Below are 27,056 nucleotides of genomic sequence, written 5' to 3' on the forward strand. Positions count from 1 at the left end.
AACTTGCCTTTATATCTATGTATCTATGTATCTATCTACCTATCATCTATCATCAGACCCACCCACTCGAGTATGGAACTCATCTATAGGCAAGTACGGGGCTATGACTTGTAGCTTCTGTTTGCCATATGGATGAAAGACTCAACTTTTCATTGTTGCAGAACAATAGAATGGAAACCTACATTTTCTGATATTTGTAACTCTTTCATGTGCCTTTGATAGTTCTATCCCATTCCTGACAATTATGCATTCTTTTCCCCTGACAGGTTGGAAGCACAGCCTTGCTCCCCGCAGGCCCCATCTGACATAGGTTTGTGGCCGGTCTCATTGTTTACAAAGGCAGAGACAGAGCCCCTTCCTTGGCAGCCTCAGTGATATAATGGGAAGATCCTAGAAATAGCTGTAGGATCTGTAGGAACAGTATATAATTATGTCTTATAATGTTTAAAATGCAAGGTGATGAAACTCCTAACTTAATCACCAGCTTTTGGTTTAGGACTTATCTATCATTTGAAAGTGTTTTAATAATATATGTGGAAAATTTTCACCAAATATTTTCCGTCAAAAACTTGCACATAAAATTTCCTGGGTCCAAGTCTAAATATAAACACTAGTGCTACTCATGTGTGGAATAAAGATCTGTTTATGGAGGAGCTCATGTTCGTGTACTTTCAGTGAGGATAGGATGTGTGTGTTTGGCTTGGGGCTTATTTTATACCACCCCCCCCCACTTGACTCAATTGCATATGAAAAATCACGAAATTAACTTCTGGGTGTGGATGAGCACCAATTCAAAGGCCACTCCACCTATAAATCAGGGAACTGGAGCGCTTTATTAGATTTACCCAAACCTCTCCCAGAGAGATGATGTGTTCACGCACACAGAGCAGACACCGAAGGCCAAAAATCCTTCCTGGAGTGCTTTGGGACTTTGCCATCTCCTGAAGAATTCAAGACATCTATGTATTCTTTATTGAGCTGTGTTTATTTACTTTTCCATGGCAGTGAAATCTCTTTCAATACCTTTAATGGCCTCAGCACCCTCTGTCCAGTGAGCATGGCGTGTCATCCCGGCTGTGATCTGCTGAGCCCACAGGACTCGGGTCACAGAACAGTTTCTGGTGCCAACACACGTCTTCTTTCACATTGCTATTAACTCGGCGGTAAAGAAGCAAGATTGGCTTGTGAAAGTGTCCTGGGTCCTTCAAATTTTGCTCAGGTTTCACAGTCCTTGTAATGTGAGCTCCCTGTGCCGAGTGGTTTAGAGGTTATAGTCAGATGACTGCTTTATTCCGACCTGTCAGCTGGATAGTCATGTTTGGGGTGTGCGTGTGTTTGCACAGGGTTATCCTTGGTCTGGAGGAGCCCAGAAAGGTCCTGGAGGATGCCTCTACGGGGATAGGCACAGGCAGCCAGAATCCTTGCCTGCCATACTGCCTTCCACCTGCTGCCCGGGCCTGCTGGTCACCCTGACGCCCAGCCCAAGACCGACAGTTCAGTGTTCCCACAGCAGAAGCTGTGCTTACGTGAGCCACGGCCTTCACGTGGTCTGAAACAGCAGAGCTATCACAGGGATGCCAAAGGATATCTAAGACAAATAGGCCAGTTAGGGACCTGCCCTCTCCAGGCCTGGTGGCTGTGGAAGACACAGAGTTGTTCTGAAGTTATGGTGGCAACTCTCGTCCCCCCTGCGGGCCACAGGCTGGGGAGGAATCAGAGTACACAGAGGGCCTCACATTCCTTTTAAGTAGTGTGTATATGCACAGTTTTGATGGAGCTATTTATAAGTGCACTTATGTCTCAGTCACTGTGCTTATTAAAGACATAAATATTTTACCTCTTAGCAAAGAAGAAAATAGTTTTCACAGATTTCCTGGCAGGCAACAATGCAACCTAGCCAACCCTTTTCATCTGCAGATTTCAACCTAATAAAGGATTGATCTAGGGAACAGGACTTGTTTCAATGTCATACTCCCGAAAAGTGTAAAACCAGGTTGACCAGAGGGTAGGGGGGTTTGCCTCCACCTTAGGATATTTTAAAAGTTATTGGGGCTTTGTTGAGGGGTGTCAAAATAGAAAGCAGAGATAGAATGAAAAAGATTGAATTCCCCAAAGTGTGAGAACGCTTGACTGACAGGAGAACATCTTTCTTGAGGGTCGGCTGATTAGTCGTCTTAATTAGGTATCACACTATGTGACAAAAGCCTTCTGGCTCCAACGCCCCGGTGATGATTTAGTGCCACACCAAAGCCTCAGAGTGAAAACTCTCCCGGGAGTGTAGACACCCGAGGCCAATGGTGGTCTGAAGGCAGAATATTGTGTTCAAAGCAGGACTCTCCTGGGGGAGCAAGGAGGGCATGGGGATGAGAGGAGGAAGGCCTGGGGGTGGATGTGTTGAGGAAGAGGGTCCGTCAGCCCGCTGGAACCTTGCACAGAGGGAGAAACAAGGGGAGGATACTTCAAGAGTGAGCAAGATAACGATCACTCCCTTTTCTTGACTCGGTCTCAGCCACTATGCTGGCACGGGTCCTGCGTCTTTTCACCCCATCCCCTCCATGACCCCAGGAGTGTGGCCTGGCAGGCTGAGAGCGCCTCAGGGACCTGCTTCCCCAGGGCAGGTGCACAGCCACCCTCCCCACCTGCCCTTGCTCCACTGTCCTGCGTTGACATGGTTTGCTTCCTCTCCCCTCCACTGTCCGCCCACTTCTTTATCTTCTCTGGGCTCCCCCCAAAACTGGAACCGGAATTCCCTCTTCTCAGACACTGCTGCACGGGGCATAGTGTGTAATGGGCTTTTATCACCGATTTGCAGATAACGCAGCGGGCAGAGATGCCACCCTCTCGCACAGCACGGAGCCTACCTAGACAGCAGGACCCCCCCCCCCCGCCCCGCTGCTTCTGCTTTTGCAGACGGGGCTGTAGACTCTCATGCTTGGCTCAGCTCTTTTGCTCTTTTCCCTTTTGCTGCCTCCTTGTCAACTCTCCCACCCCAACTTCCCTCCCTGTGTTATAGAGAGTCATCCAGCTCCACTAGCCCCTAATCCCTAAAGGCCTGGATCCACATAACTGAAAAACCCACATTCCCTCTGCTCCTGCATGGGGTCTGGGGGTTCAGCAGACTGCTAAAGAGGGATGCTGGGCACATAGGGCCTTGGACCCTAAGTCTCTCCCTTGGATAACAGCCAGTTTGGGTTTCAGGGAACCAGGTTCCCCTCCCATTGTCTGTTCCTCACCAGGTCTGGCCCGCTGAAGATCCAAACAAATTCACAGCGAAGTTCACACCTCAGTGATTTGAGGTCATCAACTCGGCCGTTCGGCTGTTCATTTAGGAAACAAATTCCAGAGAGTGGTGTAAGGGGACCAATGCCATCCTTAGCCATGCCGGCAGGTATAATTATTATTGTTTGCTTTTTTTCTTAACCCACTGCCTGTTGCAATTCAATCAAATTAATGCTTCATTTACTAGAGAATGTCATTTTGCAACACAAACAGGGTAGGGCTACCTCCAGAAGTCTCTGGCTTTTTGCCACTACCTACTGGTTACCCTGCACTTTCCTTAGCCTGGGTCTGATCTGCTGCCCCAAGACCTTGCGTTGGCCTGGGTGTTACTGACAGAGAAACTGGCTTGTCGTGATCCCAAACTGAGAAGGTGAGTCTGGGTAGTGCCCGAGAGTGTGGAATTCCCGAACATCCATTGCCCTGAGATAAGGGGCCATCCCAGCTATCCCGTTGATCACAAATTCTGTCAAAGACACAAACTCTCAGAGATGCTTCCCCTTACAGGAAATGGTAGACTTACAGAAAATAAACTTTTTGTTTAGGTTGAAGAACGACCTCTACGCGGGAAAGTACATGGCTGTCAGGTTTAGAGCCCAAGCACTTTTTACAACTGAACTTAGCTGTAACATCCCAGATCAAGGAACAGAACCTCCCAGAAACCCTTTTTTAGTCACTACTGCCTTCCTCCAAGGTGACCACTGTCATCCTCTCATATCATGCTTTTTTGATTCATCAGTGCTGCTGAGGTGCATCAAATTTGCTGTGTGGTGTAGAAGTTCATCCTCTTTCATTCCATTTATGAGCAGAATTTCATTGTATGGATATACTATAGACACCATATTAATCCATTCTATAGTTAATGGGCATTTTAGAGTGTTATGAATCAAGTTGCCTTGAACATGTCTGTGGTGGACATACATACCTATTTCTGTCACCTACATACCTATGAGTGCAATTGTTTGGTCATAGGGTACATGTATGTTCAACTCTGGTGCGTACTATCACACAGCTTTTAAGGGTTTGTGCCAACACATACACTCACTCAGCAGGCTATGAGAGTTCTGTTTGCTCCTTTCCTTGCCAACACTTGGCATTGTCTGTCTTTTTAATTTTAGCCATTAAGTGGGGTAGGTACTTAGCACCTCCCTGATAACTAATAAAATTCAGTAACTTTTATAAGTCTATTGACCATTTGGATATCTTTTTTCTGGTGGAATGCCTGTTTAAGATTTTTCCCATTAAAAAAAATTGTACTGTCTTCCTTTTTCCTATTTACTTGTAGAAGTTCTTTCTATATTCCAAATTTGACAGTCCTTTGTCAGATAGATGTATGAAAAATAGGTTCTCCCACTCTATGGCTTGACTCCTTCTTTACTGAAACATGGGTAAAAAGATTATTTTCCATTAGGCAAATTATTATGAAATTCTTCTTTATCTCTGGGAATGTATCTTGCCTTAAAGTGAATAATATTAGGACAGATATACCAGCTTTCCTTTAGTTATTGTTTGCATGCTGTGTCTTTCCCATGCATTCAATCTTTCTTTACTCTTATATTTAAGGTCAGTTTATTTCCCCCATTCCGGCCTGATAATCTTTGTCTTTTTTTTCTTTCAAAGATTTTATTTATTTATTTGACAGAGACAGAGGGAGAGAGGATAAGCACAGGCGGGGGGGGTGCAGCAGCAGAGGGAGAGGGAGAAGCAGGCTCCCTGCTGAGCAGAGATTCTGATGTGGGGCTCGATCCCAGGACCCTGGGATCATGATCTGAGCCGAAGGCAGACACCTAACTGACTGAGCCACCCAGGTGCCCCAATCCTTATCTTTTAATTGAAATGTACATTTATATTTAGTGTTATTTCTGATATAATTGGGTTGAAATCTACCCTCTTACTATTTGTTTTCTAATTGTCTTCCTGTTTATGTTCCTTTTTCTTTCTTTTGTTGCTTTTCTTTAGGTTCATATAATTTTTTGAAATTCATCCCTCTGTCCTATTGGTTAATTACATAATGTTTTAGTGGTCTTTTAGTGGTTATCACAGAAATGATAATATCCTTCCTTGACTCACTAAGGTCTAATATAAATGCTTTTACCACTTTCTGAAGGAAGGGAACTTAGGACACTTTAACTACATTGTCATGTGGGTCTCAGTCTATTGATAATGATGCTCTTGGTTAAGAATGCCTGAGGTGCTCACCGGGGCCGGTAAGTCTTTAGTCTTGTGGGGAGCCCTCACAGACATTTCCCCAGCAGGAGCCAATGTTGTGGCTAGACTGGCCCTGTCATTCTTATGATTCCAAGATGCACCCCAGCAATGACCATCAGGGAACTTTGAAACATCGAAGTTTATTACTCACAAGTCCTGGAGGATGCATGACATGCCCTGGGTCACAGTGAAGTCACAGGTGGGGAGAGAGAAAGAGAGAGAGAGAGAGCAGACCCAGAGCTCTGCCTTTATTTGGATCAAGGTTGGGGTGTTCAGGCTTTTGCAGATTCACTTGATCGCAAATGTAAAAAATAAGAGTGGGAGTTAGGCTGTGGAAAGGGAAGAGCAGGGTCATTCAAGTGGCTGGTGAACTAGGTTACCCAGAGTTTTCTAAAAGAACTTCATGGGTGGGGGCATCCTTGTTCCATACCTAGTTGGTTTGCTAGCAGCTGGGTCATGCAGCGGGCAGTATGTTTACTCCACATGGATGGTTTCACAATGGATGCCCAGGCAGTCAAAAGCCTAATGTCAGGTACTTCTATCACAATTAACAAGCCTAGTATCAGACACTTGTGCTGCACCTATTTACCCATCTTTTTCCTCTTACGCTAGTGTTGTATGTGCTTTAATTTTACATATATTTAAACCCTTCAGGGCAGGATTATTGTATTACGCAGTTAGAATTCATTTCTGGTGGCCCTCATGCTCATTGCTCCTTGTGTCTTCCTGCATCTCTGGGTTCCCACCTGGAACTCTTTCTTTCTGCCTGCAGGATTTACTTTTCCTTCGGGAGAGGCTGCTGAGCACCTTGATCCATTTGAGGACTGAGGTGATTCAGGAGCCCAGCTGGGCGGCAGTCCTTGTGAGGTTGGTCCATTTCTGGTTCCCTCTTGTTCCTCGGGTGTTGCTTTGAAGGATTCAAAAGGAGAACCTGAGTTGCTTCCCAGAGCCTGTTCTCTTTGCTGAGTGTGAACTCTAGGTTTTGCATGGTGAGTTTGCAAAAAGCTCTGCTCAGCTTCTCAGCCGCTGACTTTGCTTTTGGAATTGGCATCTATCCCATGGGAAAAAGGGTCCCCAAATCTTGGGCTTCTCTTTGCTGGCCTCCCTCTTCTCTGGATGTGCAAACTCTCATTACTCTGGTAGCTCGCAGCATCATTCAAGCAGGTTTCTTATATGGGATTTGCCCAAGATCACCTTGCCGGGTGAGGGCTGAGCCCAGACTCGACCTCTGGGACCCCTGACTCTCGATTGCAATCTCCCCCACAAGACCATGATTTTTGCATTGCTTCTGATGCTGTGTCTGTAGGGTTGGAGGTAGGAGGGGCAGACTTTCGAGGAGGGAAGAGGGACTAGACCTGGAGGAGGCAGGAGAAGGAATGGGAGGGGAGGAGGCCTCTGGGTAGCTCTGTGCCATGTGGCTGGCCCCTTCCAGAAGTCACAGCCCAGCATGAGAAATGCTGCTCTGTGGGGTGGCTGTCTGACCAGCTGAAGCCTCTGCAGCTGGCACAGCCTTTCAGTGCTGATCACACTCAAAGCCACTTGTAGAGTGATGTGACATTCTCCCATCACTTTTCTACTACTGAGTGCGTTGACCTTGGGAACATCTATTGGCCAAGCCCTTGTACTATATATAGAGAGAGGGCAAATGACAGCTAACAAACATCAAATCTGGATTTTCACTTGGAATCCCAAACTCCCCAGGCCACCAGATCCCATTCTGTGGGTGCTCATATCTCTCAGGTGGAGGGTCTGGGCCTCCTTGGAGGACAAATATTCAGATTCCTGATGTGTGCATCACTGTGGTCATCTGGGTCACACACATGAACCGTTAGCCATGTCCTCTGACTTGCATTATTTGCCAGATTGACTTCTCTTGGAGGAAAAAAGGGAAATGATGACTCTTGACCTCTGAGTGATATCCTGTTTCATTTCATTGTCTCTCCAACCCTCTGAGAGTCACCTCTGATCCCCAGCAAAAGCTGCTCTGCTTCCACAGTGCATCTCCCAAAAATCTCCTTCCAGAGTCCATTTGAATCCTGACCTGTATCCTTCATCCGTTACTGCACCAGGGAGGCAGGATGGCTGGGTGCTGACGTGCACATTCTGTCATCAGAGAGACCCAGTTCTACTCCAGTTCTGCCATGTAGTGGCTGTATGAACATGAGCAACTTACCTACCTCCATAGGTCTCAGTTTCCTCATTTGTTAAATGGGGATATGATAGGAATTTAGCATTCCTGGAAGGTCTAATGAGATAACACTTGCAAAAGACAACAGTGTCTAGAGCAGAGTAAATGCTCAATCAATGGGAGCTGCTGTCGTTGGTGTGGTGTTGTGAGCTTCATGATGGGCTTGTATTGTCACAGACCTAAACTCAGATAATATTGCCACCATGCAAATGACTCTTTCCCCCTTAAGTTTTGCCAAGAACATGTAAAGGTGTTTTAAGACTAGCTCCTCTCATCTTCTAACCTACTCAGAACTTGTGGAAACATTAGCCTGGGCTGCCTTCAAGTCTTCTCTCCTGATATCATCACTGGAAGGCCAGTTCTGTCTTTGGAAATTCTCTTGGTAACTCAAGTGGACAGGCTCACACTCCTTCTTGAGTGCTACAGTGCTCATTTTCCAACCCATTGCAGGGAGCTGACAGTTTATATGTAGAGCTTACTGCACAAACAGTCCATAAATTCATAGGAGGCAACAGATTTCTCTGTAGGATGGTAGCAATATGGGATTGGTTCAGAACAGGGGCTTTGGTAGACCTGGAGTCAAATCCTATTTGTGTTAATTATTGTGCTTTAAAAAAGTGAACATAATGGCCCCTTCTTCTCAGCGGGATGCTGTGAGGATTAAACAGTAGCTTGTGGTGCTGGGCACCTAGTAAGTGCCCCCTAAATAGTAATTCTAGTTAATAAGTATTGATTAATTAATTGCATTAACAAATTAATAGGGACACATGACATTTTGGATATCTCCCTTCAGGGTTTGTAGTCTAAATGCCAGCTTCCCTTTGACCAGATCCTATTCATCAAGTGCCTAAGTGAGCATGTGTTTAGCTGAGTTTCAAAAAGACCTCCATAGACCTGATCTTTCTCTGCAACCCTCACAGTCATAAAGCAAGGGCAAATGAATTAGCAAGGCACACTTATGAAAAACAGACCGGCCAAGAGGAGCCTCTTATTTTAATACATTGCAGACCCAGCAAATTGTAAAAATAAATTAAGACTCATGATGCTATTGTTTTTTGAAGCCCTTAAAAAAATTCCTTCTCTTTTTACTATGGAGTGAGGACATATGTTTTAAAACTATGTGATGCTTTAACCACCATGGCACCTTGAGAGCATCACAGGCATGTTCTTTTGTCTTTTCAACAAGATGGTCATTTAAAAGAGAAATCATGATGGTTATAAATAGCTTTAATTGTTAAAGGCATCTTAGATCTTATGTATGCTCAGAAATAGAACATTCTAGTGGTTGGGATGGAAATCTCCTGGGGGGATGATGGTGGGCAAGGGTTTGGGGTTGCAGCATGGAGTTGGGAGGGGATTCCAAACTTTTCCTCTGGCAGCCTTGGGCATGGTGGTCTCAGTCTAGTCAGGCACTTCCTTTCAAGGGATAAGATGGCTTGGCATGCTGACATGTTCCCAGACTTGGAACACAGTGGTGAGGAGCTCTGTCTGCTTCCCTATAATAATAAAAGTCACTAAGTTATGTATGCTGCTTCTGAATTGGCCATTTTAACTTTGTCTCATCCTTTCACAATCTATGCATCCCTACTGCCCACACCCAGATATATTAGTGCTACGTAATGGACTAAACCCATTCCAGTTTTAGCCTCATTTAGATATAGCCTGTGAGATACACTTGCTGTCAAATCAGATGAGTAGATTTGCTCTGCTCCTATGCTTCAGGTCTCAGGGGCCTTCTCCTCTCTCCCCTCTTCCTTCACCCTTACCACTTCCTCTCTTCTCCAAATCACTGGGTCAACAAATGATGGACTGGAGGAGTTTAGGAGAATACATTTGACCTTGAACAACATGGGTGTGGATTGCACAGGTCCACTTATATGTGGATTTTTTTCAATAAATATTTATTTCAATAAAGTGCTATAAAAGTATTTCTCTTACTTATTTTCTTTTCTCTAGCCTATTACTTTACTGTAAGAATACAGTCTATAATACATATAAGACATAAAATATCTGTTAATCGGCTGTTTATGTTCTTAGTAAGGCTTCTGGTCAACAGTAGGCTATTAGTGGTTTAGTTTTGGGGGAGTCAAAAGTTAGATGAAGATTTTTGATTGTGAGGGGGTTTGTGCCCCTAACTCCTGGATGGTTCAAGGGTTAAGTGTAGTTAGAATCCTCCAGATTATGTTCGTTCTCTGGTTACTGGAAAAGGGAGTGATATGAGGGGGAACTTCCTAAATTTCCTCTGGTCAAGTCTGGTCTCACTTTTGTGTCTTTTTGTGTCTGTTTCCTAGAGATATATCCCAGCTTCTCCTTTGTAGCACTCTCTCAGACCCACTTCATATCCTATGGGTGTCATCTTGAGTGAACTCTACTCCTTCTCCATTCCATCCAGTTCAACCTTGTCTAGTTCAATTAATCCAAAACCACATGCTCTCAGCATTGGGAGCCAGCCACTGGGGCCATTTGGTCTCTGCATTCAAGAGCTCAATTAACTGTTGTAGTAATTTGTTATTATAAATTTAACCCATGTTAATTTAGAAAACCTGAAAGCTAGAGCAAAGCATACAAAAAAATGGAAATAAAAAATCACCTTTAATCATATTCAGAGATTACACCTTGATAATTTTACTTTATATAGATAGGTCTGTATATAGTACATATACCCAAATTTGGATTCTGATGTTTTAATTACATGTTAATTACACATTGCCTTGCATCATTTACTCTCGCTTTATTCATGAGAGTTCTACCTGGACTAGGAGGCAGAACACAGTCTTCACTTCTCTGAGTCTCAGTTTCTCCATCTACAGCTGCAGTAGATGGCAGGGCTGGCTGTCCCTTGCGAATTTGTGGCAAGGCTGACGTGAAAGTAAATTGTTGTCTGTAAGTAATTAATATTACTTTATCTCTACTTCTAAGACAGTCCACAATAGGATCCTAATCAGAAGGCTTGGGTTGATTACGTTTTTAGGTCCCGGGCGTGTTGCCTGTCCACATAACCGTACACGGGAGACTTACCATCGATGGCAGCCTGGCTTGCTGGGAGAATCATCCTGGGCTCTGAAGATAAAGGGTTAACCAGAGCAAAGCGTCAAAGGGCTCTCAAAAATGCAGCCCTTTGCCGAGGGGCCTCAAAGCCTCTTCCCGAAGGAGCGGGCAGTTAAGAGAAGCCTTATCTGTGAGAGCAATCGTCAGGAAAAGTTGTACGTTTTCTGCACTACAAAGGCGCTGCTTTCTTCTCTGGCTTTGACTGGAGCTCTTGAGATCGAAGAAAACTGTTGGCCACAGTTCTAAAAACTCCAGATAAAGGCTTTGATTTGTTAATTAAATTTTTACTATCTGCATTTGATATCTCAGCCAAATTGTATCCGCCGCAGGAACAACAAGAAAGTCCCTCACTTCAAAGGGGCGCCCACTCGGTGACCTGTAATTATGGAATTTACTGCGGGGTGAAGCGCTGTCTGGGGTGCACCTGCCATCCTAGCGCCCCTCCCCCACGCGGCCCCCCAGTGACAGCCGCTCCTCCTGGCCACGGGTCCGCGCAGGAGCACAAGGGTGAGGCCAGCACACCTGCCCCGCGGGGTGGCGCGGGACCCGAGGGCCGCCCGGGCTTGAGCGTCCGCCCCGCCCACTCGCCTCGGCCCCGCCCACAGGCCCCGCCCACCCTGAAAGAAGTCCTCCTGGTTGTCAGGGTGAAAAATGGTTTCTTTAATGAGAAAGTTGAAAGGCCGGAGCCACACTGGGTGAGGTCACTTGCTGCCTGCTTGTTCCAGGCAGGGTCTTACCCTTTCCTGTAAGCTTGACCAGATTCTCCTGCTACTTGGCAGGGGCCACGCCACCCTCTGGCCCTTTCATTCCCTCTGGGGTGTGGATATTATTAAAGGATATTTAGAGGTCCCTAGACAGGGCTGCTTCCCCAGAACAACACATTCACCAATCAGCACTGGTCGAAATCTGCAGACGGTCTATAGGAGTCCATCTGCTGTTTGGCATAAGCTTTGCCTTGACCATAAGCAGAGCAGAGCCAAATTTTGAGATATCTGAGGCAATTCTGTAGGACTTTCTACTGGGCTAATTCCAGTGCAGGCTTTGGTTTTACTAGTATTTCTTATTTCCTTCATTTTTATTTTTATTTTATTTTTTAAAAATATATATTTTATTTATTTATTTATTTGACAGAGAGAGACACAGTAAGAGCAGGATCACAAGCAGGGGGAGAGGGAGAGGGAGAAGCAGGCTTCCCGCGGAGCAGGGAGCCCGATGCGGGGCTCGAGCCCAGGACCCTGGGATCATGACCTGAGCAGAAGGCGGACGCTTAAGGACTGAGCCACCCAGGTGCCCCCATTTTTATTTTTAAAATTCAATGTTGGTACTATTGTTTTAAATACTAACAAATGGCCCTCCAAACCATTTAGGAAAGATGCAGAAGTATAAACAAACTGATCACAAAGTACAAAATTCAATTAAAAAAACAATTTGGGGTCCATCCAATTTTCACACAATGGATTGGGATGGATTTTTTTTTTTTTTCAGACAAAAGGCCTGATTGTTTTGACTCTGGGTGGACCCAATAGTGACTCTAGAGCTGGTCTGCATAAAAGGGGAATTTATGCCTACAAGAGGAAGTCAGGGAGAGAAAAGAACACTTTCTAGTGGCCATATGCTGCATTAAAGGGTGCAGTCCAACATGACATAAATAGATGTTGAGCTGTTGACTTGAGTTTGAGAATGCAGGCTTGCTGCTCATCAGACTAGATCTGTCCTCTTGTCTCTCTATTACCAGATGGTGCTACTCACCATCCCCCCATTTGTTGCCTGGACTCTCTTTGGAGGAGGAATCTGCTTTCATTTGCTTTTGATGGGCTCTTTCTGAATAGTGGCATCTGAGTATCACTGGAGACATTTACCAAAAGGGATCTCAATGTGATGTCAGCATGTTCTGATACAGACCTTGTCACTTGAAGTAAGAATCATTTTAGAAACTACAAACTATTATATCCTTGCCTGGAAGCTTAAAAGAGAGCACACAGCACGAGGTCGGGGGACCATAGAATTTAAGAATTTACCATGAAGAAGAGATACCGATGGCAGATGGCAGCAGTAGCACTGGGAAGGGGGTGTGTGTGTGTGTTTGACTGTGACATCATGACGCTCAATGTCTTGAGACCAAAAGACCAATAGCTGAATAATCTATCTCAGAACATTAAAATGGATACTACTACTCGAGTGTTCAATAACGCATGTTTCAGGCTCCCTACAGAGTAAACTCTTCCTGTCTATTATCCCATTTAATCCTGACAATAACTTTCTGGGTCAGGTGATATTATTGCCAATGAACAAACTAAGACTTAGAAAAGCCAACTTCTGACAAGGTCACATAATGCCAAGATTTATTCCAGATGTCTCTACCTTTCTCTTCCATGTTATACTATTCCCAAAAATGGAGGGAATAGCCTTCATAGGAAATGAGGGTATCTCTTGGATGGAATAAAATGTCCGAGGGTTGAGTTTCTCTTTGCTGAACTTTCTGAAGTGATATAGAATAGAGGAGTAGCCACAGTCACATTTGACCAAATATTTTCCAATGAATAAACTTCATAATCCCAGAAATTTTGGCTCCTCTCACCCAGATAATGATAATACTGTTTGTAATTTGGCTGTAACCTATGAGAGATTTCTTTTGCCAAGTTCAAGAAATAATAGGCAACTTCAGATCTTGAACAACGAAAATCGGAGGACTACTTATAGGAATGAAGAGAGAAGAATACAACAACCCCAAATTTAAAGTTCAAGAGAGAGAGAAACATGTCTTTTAAAAAATGTGCATAAAGTTGAGATACCCTAATGTAGAGAAGTAAATATTATACTATAACATTTAGTCTATTGGTGGTCCCCAAACATCTTCCTATAATTGTTGGAATGAAATGGAGAGTGCCTTCAAAACCATATATGGTAAAAGGTGCATCTGGTGTGTTTTGCATAAGAACTTTTTGCATGGCTCTGAATCCAGAGGTGGGTTAACTAACTATGCCTGTTGTGAGCTAAATGTAAATATTACAAATGTGTTCACCCAAAGCCTGCCAATGTGCTCTTAAACACCAGCCTGCATGATTCAACAAGGATGAATGACACACAGGCAAGGTCAAGGACGCAGGGACTCCTGAGGTGAGGCTCTGTCTCCAAACCCCTGAGAAGAGACACTTTCTCCACAGGAGATTTCACCCAGTGAAGGGGACAGCTCACTTTTCTTGGGCCCCTTTCCCTTCCATTATCCCTGAAACAATTCATAAAATGAAAATTGTCACATCTTTGGACAGGAGAGATGCTTTATGGAAATTGACCCCGTCTCCTATATTCCTTTGTGACCACCATGAGAGGAATTATTCACACATTCATATTATTTCTAATTTATGACCTGATGTGACATTGTCATTTAGGAGGAATAAGAAATCAGAACTACTGTTGAGTTAAAGTATAATCACAGCGATTATTTCCATATTCCATCTGTGATTTCCATATACTATTTCCCACTCAACCTAGGGGGGATTGAGGAGGTCTCAGAATCACGTGATTGTCTCCTGCCCCAACAGAGAAAAATCTGTCTTAACCGCTGTCCTTCATGTTTCACAAAACATCATGAAACTTCAGGGTTATTTGACATGAGTTTGGTTTCTTATCTCTCTGGGGCTCAGAGATAATAATAGACGAAGATGATTAAAATTTGTATCCTCCATAAGTCCTAGAAAACAAAGTTAAAGCTCATTTGAAGTCTGTCTAGTCATCAGCTTTTGAAGGGCCAGGATGACAAATTAAGATGGATACAGATGGCCCAGGATCAGTGTCAACGGCACTGATAACTTTCATCTGCTCTCTGTGTCTCCAGGGTCTTTCACGGGGTGATCTGAATGTTCTAATAAAATGTGGCAGTGGACTGCTTCCAGATGCTGCTCTTCCCAGTTAAAGACAAGCTGGAAGTTCTATCCTGCAGAGGACGTACCCAGCAAAGGACTTCTCCACTCTCGTTTTCCTTCTAGGGAACAAGTTAATGAAAACTGCACATATACGTTTTGACAGACCCTTGCAAATCACATCAGTTTGGCATATATGGACTAGAGGTGACTCAAAGCTCCTTGGACACGAGGCTGGGGCAACTCCCCATCTTCAGCCTTCATTCCTGAAGACTTTACAAAGACAATTAGCGAGCTGGACAGGAAATTCCTGGAAAGACTGTCTTAATGGGTCAGTGCAAGTGGAAGGAAAATGCAAACTTGGTTTCCTTATAAAAAAAGAGAACAGATCACAGTGGAGGCATACATGTAGAGAAGCCAGGGCGGCGCTGACAGGAAAAGGCATGAGGCACGCACAGGTCTGAGAGTCTGGGGGAAAGAGGATGAAAGCAAGAAGGCACAGAAGGTGAGCTAAGCCAGTTCTGTCTTCCTGGATCAGCAATGACTCAGGCCAGTGTCCTGGAGAGGCCAAGTGCTGCTGACACCCTCTGCCACCAGATGTCTGGGTAGGAATCCCTGCCCTGCCACTTAGGTGTCAGATGATCTTGGGCAAGGTCATCAATGGTCAGATTGAGTTATTTCCTGATAAAAGGGAGTTTCTGATAAAAGGGAGCTGGTGATGGTATCCACTACATAGTGGTTATTAAAAGGATTAAATGAATTAATACATGTATGTCCTTAGAAGAACTTTCTGCTTTATACTTGTCACTTATGTGTTCATTATTACTAGATGGAGATTGAATTTTTTTCTTGTGAACTTTTAATATCTCCTTAGCACAACCTTTAGTCGATCTGAGAACCAATAGGGTAAAATCAGACCTCTATGGCAATCAGCCAAACACACCACGGTCGTCCCTTCTGGATTTGGAGGGAACGACGCATGAACTGGGGAGGGGATCACCCTCCCTTGCTTCCAGGAGACAGGTTCACTGCATGTTGGGCAAATGTGGGGGTATGGAGTGTCTCCTCCACAGGGTCTATGTGTGGACCCTGAGGGGCCATTAAGATGCAGCCTTTGGCTCTCCCTAAAGAGAGTCCACGTTTCAGCTCTGCCACTTACTAGCTGTGTAACCTGGCACTTTACCAAATCAGTGCTCTAGGTTCCTCATTAGGAAAGTAAGAGGAATAAATAGTGCTTCCCTCCCCAGGGCTGTTAGGAGGATTATGTGAGTTCATACATGTAAAACACTTAGAATAGTACTTGACAATACTATTTGGTAAGCACCATATAAACGTTAAGTATCTCTATTATTATTATTTTTATTAACAGCAAATAGGGACCCAGGTTCTTGGGGACATAGCCTCTGAATGACAAGTAGAGAGCTTATTCACTTATTAATCAGCCAATAAACATTTAAAAATACTCTGTCAGATACTCTGCTAGACTGTGGGGTTTCAGAAGTGAATCCGACTCAGGCCTTTGAATAACACAGGAGATTGGGGGGGAAGAGGTAGAGCTGGCTTCACTGAAGGGACATGGAGATGCTGCTTACACAATGAGCCAGCTCATGGAACATCTTTACGCCATGTGGAGGTTGACTTTGTATTGAGGCAGTGGAAAGTCACCGAAGGCATTAAGAGGAGATGCAACATGCTCAAGATTCTGATTTGGAGTTGGTGTCATAAATGAAGGAGATGAGGCTGGAAGCAGGAGGAGCAACGAGTCTAGGAGAGAAAGCAAGTTGACTTGACCAAAGCAGTTGCATTAGGGGAAAGGGGCAAATTCAAGAGACATTTATGAGAAAAGGGTAATGTGTTTTTGTGAATAAGATGAGTAGGAGGGAGAGAGACAGAGACCGAGAGGGAGGGAGGGAGAAGTCAAAAGTCAATTTCAGGTTTATGACATGATAGGGATTAGTGAGTTTTTAAGTTTTTATTTTATTTTACTTTGTGGGGGTGGTGGGAATAATTCAGAGGCAGAGAACTTTCAGATTGCTGAGGCTGATTAAAGTAGGCATTAACATTGGCTCAATCTAGACTGGAGAGCTACTTTTTGGCTCCTGAGTTCCCAGTTCTCAGGGGAGCCATTTTCTTACCCCCTTGAAGTGTGCATGGCCATGTGACTTCTTCAGGTTAAAGAAAGAGCATTTCATTGCTGGTGCTCATGTGTGCTCCTTTCTCTTCCCCTGTCATGGGAATGGTGGGAGCCAAGAAGATATGGAATGCTCTAAGATTGGATCATTGAGCTGACATAGGGGGACAGCTGTCATGGAGAGTCACCTAAACCTGCAGAAGACTCTGCATCAATGAGAAATAAGCTTTTGTTGTGTTGGGCCATTGAATGGGAAGGGGAGACTTCCACTGAGGACTCAGAACTGGCCCTGAGTTATTTGGTTATTTTTCTCTTTGCGTAGAATCAATGAGTTTAAGAATCAGTGGGATTTTATAAGTTTGTCTTGTAAAGTTACAGTATATTAAAAATCCTCAGCGACTGAAGTCCCTGTCCCTAGAAATAGTAACCAGGTGGTAGAAAAATCTGGAAAATAGTAGATCCTCAATAAATGTATTTTTCCTTTTCCTTCTTTTTCCAAATTCCAACTAATACTTCTCTGTTCTGACCAGAGAGAACTGCTTCTCTTCCCTCTGCCCAGACATAACAAGTGCTGGTTTATATAGTCAGTCTTCATTTGTATATATCCATATATTTACTGTTTACCATCTCTGGCCTTCTATCTAGGAATATTTCCTTCTGCCAGAAGAAAGCCTCTCAGTATTTCATTTAGTGTGGGTCTACTTGCCACTTGCATACTTTGGCTTTTGTTGGTGTAAAAGTGTCTTTATTTAACTTTCACTCTAGGAGAACATTTTCACCAGGTACAGTGTGTTACTAGGTTGGCAGCTAATTTCCTTCAGTTTTTTTTTTTTTTGTATAGATCATTCTCTTGTTCTCTGACTTCCATTGTTTTTCTGTCAAAAATCAGAGGTAAATCTAGCTACTGCTCATTGAAAATTATTTTGTCTTTTTTCTCTGGCTGCTTATGAGATTTTCTTTTTGTCTTTTTGGTTTTCTGCAGGCTTTATATTAATAAATAATTAATAATTAAGTAATTCATCATTCTTTTACTTAACAAATATTTACTGAGCACACCCCCCAGAGCTTGGAGTCTAGCAGTGAGAAAAAATAGGCCAGCTCAGTGTGGAGGGTCACTCTGACTCTGGGAGCAAGTCCAGGTGCTTTGGGAACACATGCTGCTGGGGTTGTGTTTAAGCCAAGCTCTGAAGGACAATTAGGGGATCAGCAGGTAATAATCAGTAGAGGATGAGCGGAGGCTAGAGACAGAGAGAGACAGAGAGGTAGGTTCTGAATGTAGGGTCTGCATATGCAAGGATCCAAAAGAAGAGGGCATGAAGGGCTTTGTGGAATGGCAGGTGTGTCAGTGGGTCTGCAGAACAAGAGCTTGTGGGCCGTGAAGGACAGTGGCCGGAGATAAGGCTTGTTTATCAAATGCCTAGCTCCAGCTGCACTGTCTTTTTAACTTTAGACAGGTATTTACTTTCTACATGACATCTTGCCTAGGATGAGTCCAAACTCCTGGAACTCACCTTGTCCAAGGATCTGGCCTCTATTTTCCCAGTCTCCACCTCATCCGGAACCCCAGCCACATTGATTCAGTTGCATATACTGCAGAAGAGGGCATCATTCTCTACATGGCCTGGTGGCCCTGTGTGATTTCGCCCTCCTCACTGCTGTGGTCTCGTCTCACATTGAACACGCTTGCCCTCTCCACCCCAGCTATGGGGACCTTGTTTTCAGTTTCTCAAGCATGTGTTCTCTTCTATCAGATAGATTTTATAATTAGTGTTCCCTCTTTCTGGAAAGCTATCCCCCCCAACCTCATCCCTTCCTTGGGGAAGCCTTTCAACACCCCCCCCATTACTCATTCTCATTCCATATCACATTTCCTCTTACAGAGCCAGTCACAGCTTGCAATTAGGCGTTGATTGGTGTGGTTATGTGTGTGGCGCTGGCTCCCTGCAAGCTTAGTTTCATGAGCGCAGAGACCATATGTGCTCTGTTTACGTTTATTCTAAAGACCTGGCACAAAGGACCTGCTCAATAAACCCTTGTTGAATGAGTACCCCATAGCTATATTAAGGGCTGTAGGTGTTATCTTGAGGGCATGGCCAAAGCACCAACGTTGTAAGAGACAGAAAGATTTCCTAAGACTTTCTGCACTGGAAAACTCACTTCCCACTACAGTGTGGACAGAGCACGGGAGGGGCTAAACCGGAAGGGGAGGAGCCTTGGGCAGTTGTGATACTCGTGCTGCTGGGGGATCATGGCAGCCCGCTTACCTGAGACAGTAGCAGTGGTGGCCTAGAGGAGGCTGGCAGGTGTGGGAAGCGTTTGCAATCAAACGCGATGAAATCTGGGGACTGAGTGGAGGAGGCAGGATGATAGCCAGATTTCGGGCTTGAATCAGTGGGCCAATGGTGGTTCCATTTATAAGACAGGGAGCAAAGGGCAGGAGCAAGAGGGATAGGAAAGGAAGATGATTAATTTGGCTTTCGGTTCGTTGAATGGAAATGGAGGTGCTTAGGAGGCAAGTGATCTTAAGTCTCAGGTGAGAAATTGGCCCTGAAGTTATGCGGTTGGGATTTGTTATAAAATCCATCATAAAATGCTTCATTTACGGTATGCCTTAGCTATGAATAGCTGAGTAACCCTGAGGACTTACTCAAGTGTCACTTTATAAATACTGACAGTCAAAGAATATTTATTCTTTTTTTTTCATTTTTATAGGGAAATAGCAGCAAAAATAGGTCGGAGATCAGTCTTAATGTAGAACTTCCTGAAGCGATTTGAGACTGAAAGCTCATTTGCCTTTGACTGATTCTGTCAGCTGAATATAGAATTTTCACCAAAGTTGGAGACGGGCTGACAGTGGAGGTCAGAGAAACCTGGATTGGCCAAGTTGGCAAACACCATTCCTGCCTGGCGGGGCCCCAACCCCCTGCTGAGAGCTGTCCACTTAGGCCCCTTCATTTTGCAAATAATTCCTGTTTGGTTTTCAGGAAGAAAGCACATAAAAAGCTCAGCCATAGGGCAGATTCAGCAGGGTAAAGATTAACTAGATATTGACCTGGATTCCCTTCATGTCTGATGAGTACTGTACTGAATGCTCAAGCTGAGTGGTAACCAACCTGGAAAGTTGATATTGACTTTTGGGAGCTAATAAGTGAAAAATGGAGGTGTCATAAATGGGAACTGTTTTCACACATGTGGGTGAGTCGACGGGTCTGAGTTCCATAGACTAAAGTGGCCAATGAACATCGTGACACTGTGACACCCGCCGTGATTGGGTTTGCATCGAGCAAGGCGAAGGGTACAGAGGTATTTGTTTGGAAACAGCCAAACTCTTTCCGGACTCGGTTAATCCAGCTGTTGCTGCTCACATCCAGAGTGCTTGTTCTGTGGGAGAGCTCAGGGTGTTTGGCTGATGCTTGAGTTAAGGGAGAGATTTCACATCTTGTAGGATGACAGAAGCCCCAACAACAGATGGAATTCTCATTGAGGGGCACAGCCCCACAGAGCCACTGTCGGCATGGGCACCAGCTGTGCTCCTGGGAAACCAGCAAGTCACTTTGATTTCACAGAGTTGGGTTTATCAGAGAAATCATGCCAAGGAATCCTTTGCACACTCCTGGAGTCTCCTGAGACTTGGCTCTCCTCCTTGGGATTTTGTTCTACTCAGTCCCTCAGGAGACCACCACATGCACCTTCTCTGACTCTCCTGCCTTGTGACATTGCAAGAGATATCAACATTTTAAGTCTGTGTAGTGAGCATGTGAAAAATTCCACTTTTGTCTCATGAACCTTCTAAAAGTCACAAACTGACTTTAGGACAAGATTCCCTTCTCTACTGTACTTTCCTTAGTTCTCCATTCTTCACTTTTATCACTGTGGTCTGACAAATAAATTCAAGTTAGCGACAGCTATCATATTTGGGAAGCTTAGCGAATTCTCACCTTCAGACTGTTCACGAGCATTGCCTACTTGTGGGGGAATAAAACCCTCAGAGCCCAATGTGACTGATGTGCTGGTATTTTCCTGATAGCGAAATGGATGCAAATAACCAAGTCTTCCCACTGCTCTGAGCCTCTCCCTGACAGGCAGTGGCATCATGGAGGCTATTAGGATTTCATTGCCCAACACTGGAACATTGTGTTCAGAATCAAACTCACTTTGCTTTTGTTTGCATTGTTGAGAAATTTGAAAACAAGCGGCAAATTAAAATTTGTCTGCCTATCATCTATTTGTCTATCTGTGAAAGAGCTCTGGGTCATTAGATTTAAACAGAAACAATTAATTTGAGTTCTTACTTTTCTTTGTTTCATGGGACTAGTCATTTAAGCGCCTGGATTCAGTTTCTGTGAAATGTCAAATGAAAATTGAGCCATGTGATTTTCAAGCTGATTTCCAGCTTGATTTCCCCCCGGTTCTGTGATTCTCAAACATTCCTGCCACATAACGCTTGCTCCCCGGGCCTCTGTCCCTCACCCCTGCACTGGCCCAGCCCTTAGGGCTGTGCTTTGCCTGGCGGCTGTCCCCTCCTGGGCGTCTGCCCATTCAGGCAGCGTGGGGCCTATTCCGCTTTATAATGCTGGCACTCTCTCCTGAGCCCAAGCTGCTGGCTGAGGCCCAGTCACTGTGTTCCCATCATCCTTCCTTCTGTAGTCACTGCCTCCACCTCCCTCCTCAGCCAGCACAGGAAAAACACTTAGAGTAAGCCAAGTTTGTGTTCCACACCTGTGCCCCTGTCCCTGGCATGTTCCCCTTCGTGCCAACTTCAGCCTGTCTTCCAAGCCCCGAGCCAGCATTCTCATTCTGCACAGACCCTCTTGTCAAAGAAGAACATCATCTGATGAGCACATTCACGTGGGAATACTCACGACAGTGCTATTTCCTTCTTGGGAGGATCTCATATCTATTGTGCATTTCATGAGTACCAGGCCCATATTTATTCCTCCCCTCACCATGTGATGAGGTCAAGATTCTTGTCATTCCCGTGCACAGCTGATGAGATCGAAGCCCCAAGCAGGCCAACCAATTACCAGCAGTAATTGGACAGTGTTTTAAGATGAACTGTGGACAGATATTCATGCAAGGTGTGACTGGAGCCAGTGGTCCTTTGGCCCTTGACGCTATGCAGTCCTAATATTATCATGGCACAGAGGTGGCTTTCCTTGTCCTCTTTCTGTCCCTCCCATTTAGCTCCATCCTGAGAGACAGGGCTCCCTACAGCGTCCTGGGGACCAGCTGGCTGCATGCACCTCCTCCTCCAAGTTCCCTGGATGGGTCTCACGTAGCCCAGGACCTGCTCTGCATAGTCAATCAGTGTCTTTCTGGTATGGTGAGTCCCTCACACGATTTTTAGTGGGGCAGATGGGGAGTGTCATTTGTTTTGCTAGGGGTCATTATGTTAATACCATAATTCACTTCCGTAAAACAAAGAGGAAAAACAATCAGATGCCAAGCATTTATTGGCTTCCAACAACAAGACCTGAAAATTCACTGCAGAATCTAAAAATGTGTGAATCCAAAATGGCAGCCTGCCAAACCAAGTGCATTTGCTGGACCGCTGCTTGCTGACGTCAAGAGTGGACTCAGAGGCATCAGTTTTGAGCTGTGTCTCCTTATATTGAGATCTCTTCCCTTCGGATGGCTGCATTCTTGTGGGAAAAGTGCCCTTAACTCAGGAGGGGGCCTTGTGCTTCCAGGGGTGAGAGAGATCTTCACCACTGCTGTCCTTTGCCAGATGGGTTGTTTCTGCTGGTTTTAGACAGAGAAGATGAAATTGTGTCTGTGCATCTTAAAATTTATCCTACATGAAAAACAATTATTTACTTTGTTTTATGCCAACTTTTAGCGAGGAGTTGGTATTTGAATTAACAGCTCAGCCTTGAGCAATGAATTTGAGGGAAATAAGTAATTTGGGGAATGCTAGAAAATTCTATTGGTAATTTTCATGTTACAGGAGGACTACCTGCTTTACTGGTCAGGCACAGATAGTCTCTCCTTTAATCCATTTTTTGAAATGAAAAATGAGATTAAATATTTCTGTTCAGGGCATTTTGAAATGAGGTCTTACCAAAATGAGGGAGGTAACAGGAATGGAAGGGAGAGAGAAAAAATGTCTGATTTTCTGTATCCCAGTAGGAACTGACATGCACTCAAATCAGTTGGGTCACGATATTAGATTCCTTCGTGCTTGTTAATATCATAAGGACCCACTGCCATAGGTGACTAACCACACGCGAGTAATGTGTGATCAAATACGTCCCAGGCCGTACAGTCCAAAAGCTTTTGACTTGTTTTGTTAGTTAACCTTTTGGAAGGCAATTTGAAAGCTACATTTGATTAGAAAAAGCCCTTTTCTACTTAGGTACTTCAGTGGGGATTTGAACTTCTATTGGCTTACTTTCATTTTCATGGTTAACTCTGATACTCAGGTGGTCGCCTTGTCCCAGCCACATGCACAGAAGCATTGAGCACCTATTTGCAAGGCGCTGCTTAGAAATCGAGCGAGGGACAGAGATGAAGTGGCAGGAGGCCAGTGTTCCCAGGAGATAGAAGTCCTGAGCCCCAGCCTGTAGTGATACTCAGGGGCAGCATCCGGGAGCTTGGGACACGTGCAGCCGTCAAATCCAGTGCAAGCATCTGTCAGCCCCGAGTGTGCTTGGCCAGGGGTCATACAGATGCACCTCCCGAGCCGGGCTATGACAGCCACCATTCTAGCTGTTGGTCATCGGCTCAAACACAAGCCTGGCCTCACAAGGGCAGAGGTGGGGAGAGGGTACTTGAGCAAGGAAGCTCTCAAGTCCACGTGAGACTCTTTTACTTGGAGTAGGAAGCAAAGGGCTCTCCTAGCCCCCGAGGCCAAGCTCCAGGGGCAGGCTGCCAGCACAGGCTGACATTTAAAGGCAACAGACAGCTTGAATTAATTATACAGGAATGAAATCACAGCAGGTCTCAGAGTTGATACCTGAGCTCTCCATTGGCAACTGAAGTCATAAAAAGTACATTGAAGAGGGGCCAAAGAGGGTGTTAAAAAACCTAAAAGGAATAAGAAAATGTTTTGAAGAGGAGTTTTTTGAAAAGGTGCCTTGACAAGGATGGCTGGATAATGGATAATCCAGTTGGCCCGTGTGTATCGTTGAAATGCAGGTTGTGAGCAAATCTGCTTGTAGTTAGTACTATCCCTGGGGAGAGCAAATTGGGGGTGATTGCTATAGGCTAGTGGTTCTCAAACTTTTTGACTATGACTTACCCTAAGAAATAACTTTACATCTTATCTTGATATCATTCGCGCATGCGCACACACACTCTCTCTCTTTCTCTTAAACGCATGCAACGTCAAAAAGAATTTCATGAAATAATACTTGCCCTTTCTATACATTGTGCACTGTGGCATTTTTCAGTCTAGTCTAGTCTAGTCTCGTCTATTCTTTTAGTCTTATGTGATGTTTTCATTAAATCATAGCGGTAGTTTATCAAATTGATTTCAAATGTATCTCATTGCCTATTAAAGCTTTGAAGCCATCATTTGTAACCTACAGTCTTGAGAGCCCAGACTCATGCAAGCTGGGTTTACATCTTCTCCAACCCAACGGTCATTGGAAGAGACAAAGGGGTCAGCAGGCTGCAGTCCATGGGCAACATCTGCCCTGCTGCCCCTCTCGGCGAGTGAGTTTCATGGGCGCACGATCCCGCCACGGCTTCACCTGTTGTCTATGGCTGCTTTGGAGCTACAGCTACAGTGGGATAGTTACAACACAGCCCACGAGACCTGCAAAGCTGAAAATATTTACTATCTGGTCCTTCACAGAACAAATGTGCTGACGCCCATCGGGGCCTAGGGATGGCTGCCTGGAAACCACACAGCGTGGTCCTTCCACAAACATATCTCAGGCTGTAGGCTGACCTTGTGTGGCCTGTCTCCCATTCCATCCTTGCTGATCAGCTACCCCTGAATGACAATTTTGGGGTCAGTGGGGGACACTGCAGACAAAATTCCCCTCCCTGCTTCCCACACTCCCAATAGGTGGCTATCGGAATAATTGGCCCGCAAAATCCAGTGGCTGTGCTCAGTGGGGTGATCTGGAAGCTGATGCTGGGAGGAGTCTGGGGTGCAGGAGTGACACCTTGGAAAGAAAGGTGAAGAAGCAGGAAGGGCAGAAGTTGTGGAGCTGCAGGGTAGGCCTGATGAAGCCTCAGCCAACCTGGCAGGGAATGTTGGAACCAGAGTTGCCCTGGGCTGGGGCGGGAGGGAGAGGTGGGGGGGAGGTGATCATTTCCCTCCTGCCTTGTGTGGGTCCCTGATGAGTGACCTTGGGATGGGCGTGACCTCAGGTGAGGCCGCCCCCTGCAGCCATGGCCGGCCTGTCAGCTGCCTGCTGACCTTGTGAATGGGTGGCCTTCTGGAAGGGCGATCTGGGCTGTATGTCTATTGTCCTGCTGTCTACTTTTTGCCATTCAGTGGACCCCCCCCACACTCTTGGGGAGCAGGTCTTCCAGGATCTGGGGCACCTCCCTTCCTCAGGTGAAACAGAGCAGGGAGCTTCTTGGGACATATTACAGCTCCCACAGCTGCGGTGGGTCTTGTGGTTTACCTCCTCCATTCGCAGGCTGGGGTCCCTCACCCTCACCTCTGTAGTCTTGGTGTCTCACTCAGCGGCGTGACTCAGACCGCCAGTTCCCAAGGGTTCCAAAGTCCTGGTCACCACGTCTGTCTTGAGTCGGACTTCCTATCCTTGTCCACGTATGGTCACATGTATCAAGAGCACACACAGAGAGGCCAGAGTGGATGACCGGGGATCCACAGTGCCCTTCCCCACCACCATCGTGTGCCAGCAACCTCACCTCTGCCTGATGCTCGGACTGGGATGGTGACTCCTCTTCTTGACTCCGCAGGTGCTGTTGAGACACTCGTGGTGGTCTCCTAGTAAAATTGTGCCCCCTGGAAGACCAAGATCTGTTGCCCTGCAGAGCCCAGTGTTTGGGTCATGGGAGACAACTCTCCCGGTGGGTCACTGGGGGTGATGGCAAGTGGGGCCACTCTTGCTATGATCCCTTGATTCTGGGACCCATATAATCAACCTTTTGAGGGTGCAGTGCCATAACAGGGTCTTAGATTCTGTGTGTGTACCCTGTGTCCCTGGAGTATGGCATGCTTTCCGGAGTATTACTTCTGAGCTGCCCTTCTGCTGTGCCTTCAGCAGGCTGACCTCTGGGAAGTGAGATGTGTGATGCAGACAGCGGATCTCATGGTCATCGGCCCAGTCCCACACCTTCTTGGCTGCAACGTGGGTCTCTGGGCCTGAAGCCACGGTGGGTCAAATCCTGCATGAACTCTGGCACTGTGGGCTGGTCGAGGCTCTGTAGGCAGGAAAGGCAAAGCTAAACTCAGAATGCGGGTCTGTTTCTGTGAGAACAAGATTTCTCAGCCTGGGTACTATTCTACTGACATTTTGGGCTGGATAATTCCTTGTTATGTGCTTTATGGACTGAATGTTTGTGTTGCCTCAAATTCATATGTTGAACTCCTCACCTCTGATGCAATGGTATTTGGAAATGGGGCATTTAGGAGGTGATTAGGGCTAGGTGAGGTGATGAGGATGGGGTTCTTATGATGGGATTAGTGCCCTTTTAAGGAAAGACATTAAAGAGGCTGCTCTCTCTCTCTCTCTCTGAACTATGTGAGGACACGGTGACAAGGCAGCAGTCTGCAAGCCAGAAAGACGGTTCTTTCCAGAAATCCTGTGGGTCCTTGATCTTGGACTTTTCAACCTCCAGAGCTGTAAGAAAATAAATTTCTGTTGTTTAGGCCACGCATTCCTGGGACTTGTGGTAACCTGGGCTGACGCAGCGTGCATTGTAGGATGTTTGGCAACATCTCTGGTTTCTATGCACTAGATGCCCATTAGCATCATCCCAATAGTAACAATTAAACATGTCCCTGGACACTGCCAAATGTTCTGGGGGTGGGGTGGCAAAATTGTCTTCAGTTGAGAATGACTGGGGTGCAGACCAGGAGTGTGTCTCTCACTGTGTGTTCTTTAGTCTCTATGAGTTTGGGATCGGCAGATCGGGAATGAATGGAAGGGTGATTCATCCTGAGATTTGGTCCTCTCTAGGCCACTTCAAGAGTCTCATTTTGTGGCCGAAGAAGAAACACCTGTGATGAGAACGGGAACGACAACAAAACAAGTCAGGCCGGCATGGGCCTCAGTGGGGCGTTTGCAGCTCTACACCACTTCAGAGGGACAGAGCCCCATGGTCCACACTGGTCCTTTAGCTCCTGCCTTCCTGAGTGCATTGCTACACTGGCTGGCAGAGAAACAAAGCTTAGGATCATTAATGACCTGGTTTCTTC

This window comes from Callorhinus ursinus, unplaced genomic scaffold (assembly GCF_003265705.2).
Source record: "Callorhinus ursinus isolate GAN/ISIS: 27379988/994484 unplaced genomic scaffold, GSC_fseal_2.0 scaffold11, whole genome shotgun sequence".
Classification (NCBI taxonomy): Eukaryota; Metazoa; Chordata; class Mammalia; order Carnivora; family Otariidae; genus Callorhinus; species Callorhinus ursinus.